This window comes from Zea mays, chromosome 3, assembly GCF_902167145.1.
Source record: "Zea mays cultivar B73 chromosome 3, Zm-B73-REFERENCE-NAM-5.0, whole genome shotgun sequence".
NCBI lineage: Eukaryota > Viridiplantae > Streptophyta > Magnoliopsida > Poales > Poaceae > Zea > Zea mays.
The window spans coordinates 69307023-69316736 of record NC_050098.1 but is presented as its reverse complement, the minus strand read 5'-3'; the positions used below and the strand labels follow the sequence as shown (position 1 = coordinate 69316736).

The following is a 9714-nucleotide window of genomic DNA, read 5'->3' as shown; positions in this document are numbered from 1 at the left end:
AGTCTTTTAACTTCATTCCGAGCACCTTCGGCCTTGTCATCAGACATCTTCCGAAGCCTCTGCTTTCTGGGTCTAAAGGATGGATCAACATTGAGCGAGTGTTGAATAACATCCCTGTTGACTCCGCAAAGATCATTGGATGACCATGCAAAAACATCTTTGTTGTTGAACAGAAACCTTATCAAGGTCTTCTCATGTTCTTCGGACAGTTGGGATCCCAATAGCACCTTCTGCTCTGCTATGTCCTCGCATAAGAGCATGGGCTTCGGCTGATCGGCCGAAGCAGCTTTCTCCCTTCTGAACTTGTACTGCTCACAAGCTTCAGCTGCATCTATGTTATGGATTTCTTTTGAGTCTGTCCAGTTTCCTTCGGCCCTTCTGGCAGCTTCCTGACTTCCATGAATAGCAATGGGTCCTTGGTCCGAAGGTATCTTCATGCAAAGATATGCTGGATGAAGAATTGCTTCGAAGGCATTGAGAGTACCACGACCAATGATTGCATTGTAAGGGTATTCCATGTCAACAATATCGAACACAACTTGTTCAGTCCTTGTGTTGTTGATAAATCCGAAGGTTACTGGCATTGTGATTTTTCCGAGTGCTACAATCTGCCTTCCTCCGAAGCCACAAAGGGGATGTGTTGCATCATGGATCTTGTCTTTGGGCTCTTGCATCTGTCTGAAGGCCTTAGCAAATATGATATCAGTTGCACTGCATGTATCAACCAAAACATTATGGACCAGAAATCCTTTGATCACACAAGAGATAACCATAGCATCATTGTGTGGGTAATCCTTGAGCTGAAGATCCTCTTGAGAAAAGGTAATTGGGATATGAGACCATCTTGACTTGATGAAGGGTCCTTGTACCCCTACGTGTTGTACTCTTCTCTGTGCCTCCTTCTTCTGTTTCTTGTTAGCCGGCTCTGAGCATGAACCGCCTGTTATCGGGAGAATCAGCTTCAGAGCCGAAGTAGTTCCAGCTTGATTCTTGACCGAAGTCATCAGCTCAAAAAGTGGAAGTGAGTTCACCAGAGGTGGGCGCCAATGTTGGGGACTTGTTCTCAAATGCTACGAATTAAGAACAAGGCAACATAAAATGTTAAATATCAAAGCCCTTCGTCCGCTGAAGCATTATTTCCCTGAGGATTTAATGAGCTTTGGACGAAGGTCATAGATAATAAACTACGAAAATTTTACCTTCGTAGTCAGAAGTAAATAAATGCGAAATAAAATATGAAGCATGAAACGTTATAGAATATTAAGAATGAATAATATCATTTACTCATTTTACAATACAAATTCAGATATTAAAACACGATGTTTGATTACATTTATACCTTTGCCTTGACAAAGAACAATAATTCCAGAGTAATGCGTTAGCAGTTACCGGATTGCGTGAACAGTAAAGGAATATTGTTCACTATTTATAGGCACCGGACACAGCCTGTAAGGAATTACAATCATACCCCTTATAAAAGTTTACAACAATGACTCAGACCCTTATGGACTAAAAGGTCATTCTATCTTTAAGTCGGTTCGATCCTTCATCTTCGGATACGCTATAACGCTGAAGCTTCATGAGTGGTAGCTTCGGCATCACATATAAGCTGCTTTTGGCGAAGCTGTTTCTTCCTGCAGGACCTTCGGCGACGAAGCATGGTCCCAACATCACCAAAGGTCCGCCTAAATGTCTTAACGCTGCAGAAATATATGCTCAGCTGAACAACCTTGTCCTAAATGAAAAGGGGGACAAGTACGAAGGATTCAGAGTGGACCACAACTGGACACATATATGAGGTCGTAGTCAACCATACCTATGGGGCTGATGGACACATTCGGTTGGCTAAGCGAATGGTGAGTATGTAGTATTCTGTTTTACTCAGAAATGAAACCGGATTGAACTCATATATTTGCAGGAGACTCAAACTGGAGTTGTCCCGAGCCCAATCGATGTTTATAGGAGAGGGCATCGAGCGAAAAACAGTGAAATCTCCGATGAGCTGTGTAGTCAAGCGGCCGTTGAGCGTATGGTTATTTGTTGTTAGGATTAATGTTTTCTTGCCATATAGCTATAAATTACATGTGTGCTGAACCTTCATATTGTATTGCAGGAGACATACGGGCAGGAGATGGTTAGGAAGTATGGAGAAGACTACGATTGGCGAGGAGCACCTACCATCGACGCTGAAGTTGTGCATTCACTTGGAGGCAAGGCGCATGGACGGTATGAACTTGTGACTCTTTTCAATAATATTGGAACTATGACCGAATGCTAATTTTCTTGTTTTTCAAGATATTCTATGTTTACCGGTGTTATCGATTCGACGGAGTTGCGTTCTCGTGTCGGCTCTTCGTCGCAGGCGGGCTGTGGTAGTAGCAGCCGTAGTCACCACTCTGTATCTAGTATGGAGGAAGCTATGAGGGAGCAGCAAGAAAAGTTTCGTGAAGAGCTGCGGCAACAACAAATGGCATTTCTCCAACAGCAATCAGAGTACATGGCTGCTTACAACGCACAGGCGCAACAAGCAATGAACGTGAGTGTCTTATTTATTCTCAACACGCTCGATATTGGTTCTATAACTAATATATTATATTTGCAACAGTCTTGGTTTCCATAGCAGGCACAGCAGCAACCATTTGTTTTCCCTCATTTTCAGTCGGCGATGCCTCAGTCGGGATTACATGCTCCACCACCTCCACCTCCACCTCAGGTGTTTCAATTTAGTTAAGACTTGTCGTTTGTATCAACCTAATTTAAAATCTTTACTAAACTTGATTTTGTAGGGATCCGGGGTCATGGGCCACAACACGCCACCACCGGTCATACCAGCACCAGGAGGAGCTTATGCAGGGGAGGGAGCTTATGCAGGAGAGGTTAGTTTGAGAAACAATTTGTTTGAATAGTCGTTATACATGTAACCAATGCTGTTATTAATGTCTTCTTTTTTTCTTTAGGATGCAAACCCGTCACACGACTTCGTCAACCAGTTCTTGGCTTCTGGAGGTAGTGGACACAACTCCAACGACCCCGATATGTGATTAAGTTACACTACACGACGGTTCACTTACAGCGACCTACGGTTGGTTGCTAAAACGGCCTTCAGCGACCTACGGTTGGTCGCTAAAAACTTTTAGCGATCCATAAGGATGGTCGCTGTAAGTGCCGTCGCTAAAGGCTTTAGCGACCGACATCTTTTTAGCGACCGACCGTCCGTTGCTAATATTGTATATTTAGCGACCAACCGTAGGTTGCTGTACTATAGATTTAGCAACCAACAGTAAGTCGTGATACTATACATTTAGCAACCAACAGAAAGTCGCCCTTTTTACAGTTGCTATTAATAAAAATATACATTTAATTAAGCACCACAAATCACAGATTTTTATACACGAATCATAAAGACATACACAATTAATCAGTATACCACAGTCATAGATCCATCACATAAACACAAAAGCACCACAATTATATATTCACAAAAGTATCACAATTATAATATCATTCACAACTAGATCAATTACAGATAGCTAGCTACATCATTCACAAAAGCTCCAGAGATGATCAGTCACAAAAGCACCACAGCGACATCACTCCAGCTTGAAGCAGTTCTTCTCGTCTTCTGTTTTGTCTGACTTGTCTTCCTTCTTCTCTTCCTGTTTAAGAAGAGAAATAAAGAAACCTTCATATTTCCACATACATGCATTACTAGACTAGTCAAGATTTGTGTATTTGCATACATGCATCACAATTATTAAATCTTGCAATGGTTTTTTTTGTAGGTGTGCATAGCCATTACTTGCATATACTAACTGTGTATTTGCATGAAGATTTGGTGATAGATAAAATATTTATTCTTATTTAGTCAAGGTGAAACTGAACAATGCTATAGTCTAGAGGCAACATGAATTTCATTGCATCACAATACAGAGACCTTCACTGGAACCCAAAAAAGAACATACCTCTTTCTGGCTGTGCAATGATGCCAGCAAATCTTTAACAGATGGATCATTGGGATCAACACCAGGAAACTGTTATTTTACACATAAAAGGGCCAATAAATTCTTGAAGCTGCAGCTAAAATGTACCTGTATGCCATTAGTTTAAGAATAATACATACCGAATTAAGGATAGATGACACAAACGTTCTGTCTTCAAACACCTTACTCATATCAGTGTCACTGGACATGTTTGCATCCTGGACAGACATTTGAAGAGCTACATATAAACATCAGTGTCACTAGAAAGCAGTGGTTTTTCATTTGTCACTACCAGAATTAATTGATAGCAACAAATATTGTATGCGCTAGAACCGTAGAAGCTGTAAACATAAGAGAAAACACACCCAACGCTAAGTCAGGGTCAACTGCACCAGCTTCTGCCATAGCAGAGTCAGTCACAGCTGCAGATTCCGCGAATTCCATGCGGAGGCTAGAGCACCTGTAATGATTCCGAGGCAGTTTTTTTCGCACAGTAAGAGCCTGTTCGGTCGTTACGGATTGGTGGGTCGGAACGATTCCTAACCGGATTGCTTCTCTAATTTATATAAATTTTGATTAGCTGGAATGATTACGGATACAATCCGATACAAACGAACAAGGCCTAAAGAAGTCTACATAATCCTCCGATCCCATGGCTGCGCTTCAATGGACCCGGAAGAACCAGTCTCTCACCCGCCGCTGGGCCCAGAAGAACCAGTCTCTCACCCGGAAGAACTCCAACAAAACTAAGGAGATAAAAAAAGGACTGCTGCTACAATGGACCCGGAAGAACCAGTCTCTCACCCGCCGAATCACATCATTTTACAGACAAAATCCTCCGATCCCATGGCTGCGCTTCAAAATCCAGCCACTCGAATGATTTCCGGAGAGAATTCGCGGCAAATTTGCTTCGAACTCAGATCTCCTTCACTGCTGACCTGATGCTTCACAGTAGGTTACCCAGCCGAGGGGCTGCTGCTTTACCGGATCCCCATGGATGAAGATGATTCTTGGCAATTATGTAGACTTCTTTACTGCGCGCAAAAAAACTGCCCCGGAATCATTACAGGTGCTCTGGCCTCCGCATGGAATTCGCGGCTAATCTCTATCCAATAAATAATATACAATACAAATAGTAGAAATGGAAAATAGAATCAGCATTTTAATTGAAAAGAGTCGTTGGTACTTGCAAGTTTGCAACATTTATAATCAATACTGCAACAGAAGATAATAGTATAAATTAAGTAAATCTTGTGATTAGAAACTTCATCAGTTATAAAGTTAAGCATTTGAGGCAGGTCAGGGCATTTTTAGTTTCAACTGATGGACAGTGATAAACTGAAAATACCTTTGGTTGTTCTTGCTTGTCACCAGCAGCAGCCAGTGCAGATGTAACGCTTGGGGCGGCCACGGGCGGTTTCCTTGATCTGCTGGCTCGCCGCACCTGGCACTAGCGCACCCCTGGGGCGAGAGCTTGAAGACGAAGGAGTGGAGCACCTCACGGCGGAGGTGATGAGGCCCTGGACGAGCTCGGCCTCGACGGCGGAGGAAGGAGTGGAGCACCTCACGGCGGAGCATGGGGATGGGTGCCCCGGGCGGCAGCGCGCGGGAGAAGTCAGCGGCGAGGTTGGTAGAGGAGAGCACCTGCATCTGGGCCCTCGGCGAGACCAGCGCCTCGGCAGCCGACGTGCCGCGGGGCCACCCCCACTACGGCCACGCGCAGCGTGCACGCTGAGGATGACGAGGAGGTGGTGAGAGGGAAGGGAGAGATAGAGTCGGCGGCGGCTGGGAGAGAAGCAGGGAGCGCGGCTGCTAGGGTTAGGTAGATGGACCTCTAGTGGGCCTTAGTGTTAGGGAGGGTTTTTTTATTTATTTCGAAATGCATTTTTAAATTACTCAAAAATTCATAAAAAATTACCAAATAAATAATAAACATTTGAATAAATTATTACGAATGCAAATAAATAATAAACATTTGAATAAAAAATTATTACCCTATTTGTCGTAATAACTAAATTCACTATTTTTAGTTGATGGTTTTATAGTGTTACAACAACTCAAATATTGCATCATCTTCCGTAGGATGCTCGCTAAACTCATCAATGTTTACATGTTTTAATTAATTTTTAGTCACTAACATCTACAGGTACGTTTAGGCTATAAGATTTGATAGTGATCCTTGCTCTATAGCAACCCACCGCTAGTCACCGACGACATCTATAGCGACCAACCATAAGTTGTTAAATTTCTAGACTTTTAGCGACCAACCGATCGTTGCTACAAAAGGATTTAGCGACTGACTGTCGGTCCTTAACCTTTAGCAACCAACAGTTGGTACCTAATAAGGGTCGCTAAAGATCAACCGTCGTGTAGTGTTAGCTTTGTGCCGCACTGTGCGTTGTAATGAACTATTTGTGGATTTTATGTTTGTATGGACTATTTCTGGACTTTATATTTGTATGGACTCAAGTTTTATGTTGTGAACTCAAATATGAATTTTCTGTTATTGTATGAAATTTCTGTTATTGTATGAATTTTGTATAAATTTTCTGTTATTTTTCGCATTTTTTTAATTTTTTTTGCTCTGAAATTATTAATTTTCGGCGGCCTCCCTGGACGCCGAAAATAGGAATACTATTTTCGGCAGTTTTAAGTTTCAGCGGCTAACAACGTGGCCGCCGGAAATTATTAGTTATTTTCGGCGGCCAGGGAGCCAGCCGCCGAAAATAAGCTATTTTCGGCGGCCAGGCCCTAGCCGCCGAAAATATAGCCTTATTTTCGGCCGGTTTTTTTGGCGGCCAGACGCCGCCGAAAATAAACCCTTTGCCGCCGAAAATAGGCGGCAAAGGGCTTATTCCTGTAGCTCTTGTAGTGAAAACATTATAAATAAACGAACCATTTATTTAACAGTAATGAATAAATAATAACTAAAATAACAAACAAGCAAATAAGTTGTGCACCCTGTGCTAATTAGTTATAGTACTAACTTTAATGCACATTACATGACCTCAACAACTAGTACTCATGTAATCATGCTAGACTTGGGTGGTAAGCGGTGGGCGCATGAGGCACTTTTTACCGTTTAATCGTGCTGGTGTTGTGGCTTGACAGAAGCACATTAGCACTTTAGCATATTTAAACCCAAATAATTGTCTATAAAGTGTTTGTTATCTTCATAGTGGTTTCACTAGAAAATTGTGGCAGACTGAGACATCAAACGGTAGAAAAGAAATAACGTCAAACTATTCCCTAGGGTTGCTTAGGACGAAATCTAGGTATAGTGGGTGCCATATTCGGCCATACCAGGTCCTCCACCTCTGATTTTGATTAAGGAGGATTGTTAAGATATATAGGTCTACACCAATTTTTTTATCGTAGAAAGATTTTATAGTACTTTATGTCATAAATCAAATGTGTGATAATTTGTATTTGCTTATAAGTCCAATTTGTATCCATAGTATAATGTTTTTGGTCTTTTACATCTCGTGTCACTGTTATTTTATATTTGACAATGACGGACATTTAGGTGTTGTTTGGTTGAGCAACCTGAACGGTAACAGGAATGGAGTCACATATTGCCGCGACCAATCACTGCTATAGCTGTGAGAATATAATGGATAGCACTGATAGCTCTATAAATCAATACAAGTTGTTCTGACTAAACATGAAACAACACAATCGATTTAATCAGTGAATCAATAACGGACGAAAAGGACCAAACCAAACAGCACCTTAATTAGTAGTTAAACCCATTCACTATTAATGAACTGAAGTTCATTATTAGAAATGAATTTATGATGTTTATAGTCTGGAACTCCATTATGGAAACTCTTGGTACGCCATGCCAAGATATCATTGTTAAAGTCGAAATCTGTTTCTTCACGTTCGGATAATACCATCCTATACGTAGGCATAAATTCAGCAAGATTGATGGTTGCCGCCACTACACAAGAACCTGCCAAGTCAAACATAGAATCTTGTTATGGTGACGCCAAGTCAGCACGGAGGAAACAAGATTCTATATGAAGGCACTATGAACAGCATAGCAAACCAATGGCCTTGTATGTTCTTATCCTATAGGTCCAGAATCTCAACCAAAGCAAAAGCCCCCTGATACCTCATCAGGCATGGAAAAGGTATGCGATGCTGCGCTACGAAGTCGCATTTTCTAATTAATAATACAATATTGGCCATAGAGGTGGCATTCTATATGGATAAGGAGCATCTGAAAGAGGGTAGCGATTCGAGGCAAAGTGGGTGCCTAGAGATCAGATATGTGGCAGCTTGTTGTATGTTTCTACTGAAAAGGAACCATGCATGTGACACGTGTGGTTATGGTAAAGAATGGCTACTCAAAATTGAATGCAAATTCTACTACAATGAAATTTGAAGAATCTTTGATGGAATTATATTCCCTGAAATCATTCGTATGCGCAAGTATGTGTTCAGATGAATGATTAGAACCAATATCCTTTTAGCTGCTATGGTTTTACTCAATCAGGCACAAGAATGCGAGATGAAGTGTTTACTGAAGCCATCCTGTGGAGTTGCAGATAACATATAGGTTGGTACCCTGTATAGATGCATTGGAAACATTACTTGGCTCACATGTAACAATCGCAGTTATTAAAATAACCGTCAATCAATCAAATCAAGTGACTAAGCATGCCATAATGTGAAGAGGGAATGTAAAATGTGAAGTACATAACCTGTAGCAAAACCTGTAACGCAAGAGCATTTTCCTTGACGGGGCCTTTGGATCTCTTGATTTTAGAGGAATTTGAATTCACTTAATAAAATAATCTATTTAGCTTGGAATATAACATTCCACCACTTTTCAAAGTTTGATATAAACTTATCTCAAATTAATGAGGTGAAGGATGAGAAATGATTTTATGTATTACTAAAATTTGTTTCTACTCTGTAATTTATAAAACACTCTTCAACTCACTCCTCTATAGTAAAAATGTAGCACATAAATATTTTTGACATCTTGCTAGTGATAGTATACTGATATATTTTGCATAAAACCGAATTAGCTTAATTGAGTTATGCCTAAATTACTATTATTAGAATGCAATTCAATTCTAATGATCTAAACGGTACGTAAGATATATTGGTTTTGCAAATCGGTTGAACTATACATGATTTTCTTTATGGTTAATTGCTTCATCCCTGAAATATAGTATCCATTACCAGGGTTTTTGACTATTTACTGTCAGGTTAGTAGAAGTTCCATGTTAAAGGTAGTATATGAGGCTACTAATTAAATTTGCACCATCACTGTAAAAAATAGTGCTTTTAGCTGTTATCTTACAATGTCGCAGATATGACCAACTTCTCCTGCCTGCGTCTAAACCTTTGTCTTTTATCTGTGAAATCAGTTTTCTCTACATCCTGAGAAAGATTTCATGCTTGTACAATCCATATTTGCATTGTAATCCATTTGCCCTACATGCACATGGCATCAACAAGCGTTCTCTATGGGAATCACAAAAACTACGTACTGGTTGATTTTTTACCAGATTCCTAGGTTGCATCCAATATTTAACATGATTACATTCAAAGTTGATGAACCTTGGAATGTCAACTGCTGAGAGCTTAGAATGGTCAACTGCTATGGATAAAGTCACTACTGTCTATAGGGCATCACAAGGAATTGTTCAAGTGGACACTTTGAATTGATTGATCAAATAAAAGCACAAAACGTAAACCTTTTCAGTGGTCGATCTTT

General features: G+C 40.7%; 2 pseudogenes across 2 annotated transcripts; both read right to left on the bottom strand.

Moving 5' to 3' along the window:
• Positions 1 to 3387: 3387 nt before the first annotated feature.
• Positions 3388 to 5754, bottom strand: LOC100193082 (26S proteasome non-ATPase regulatory subunit pseudogene; annotated as a pseudogene). The gene is made up of 3 exons (NR_158555.1): positions 5329 to 5754; positions 3963 to 4218; positions 3388 to 3656 (listed from the first exon to the last, which is right to left on the bottom strand). The product of NR_158555.1 is annotated as a 26S proteasome non-ATPase regulatory subunit pseudogene (transcript).
• Positions 4544 to 5739, bottom strand: LOC114818273 (geranylgeranyl diphosphate reductase pseudogene; annotated as a pseudogene). Its single transcript, NR_157407.1, has 2 exons — positions 5329 to 5739; positions 4544 to 5014 (listed from the first exon to the last, which is right to left on the bottom strand). The product of NR_157407.1 is annotated as a geranylgeranyl diphosphate reductase pseudogene (transcript).
• Positions 5755 to 9714: the final 3960 nt, after the last annotated feature.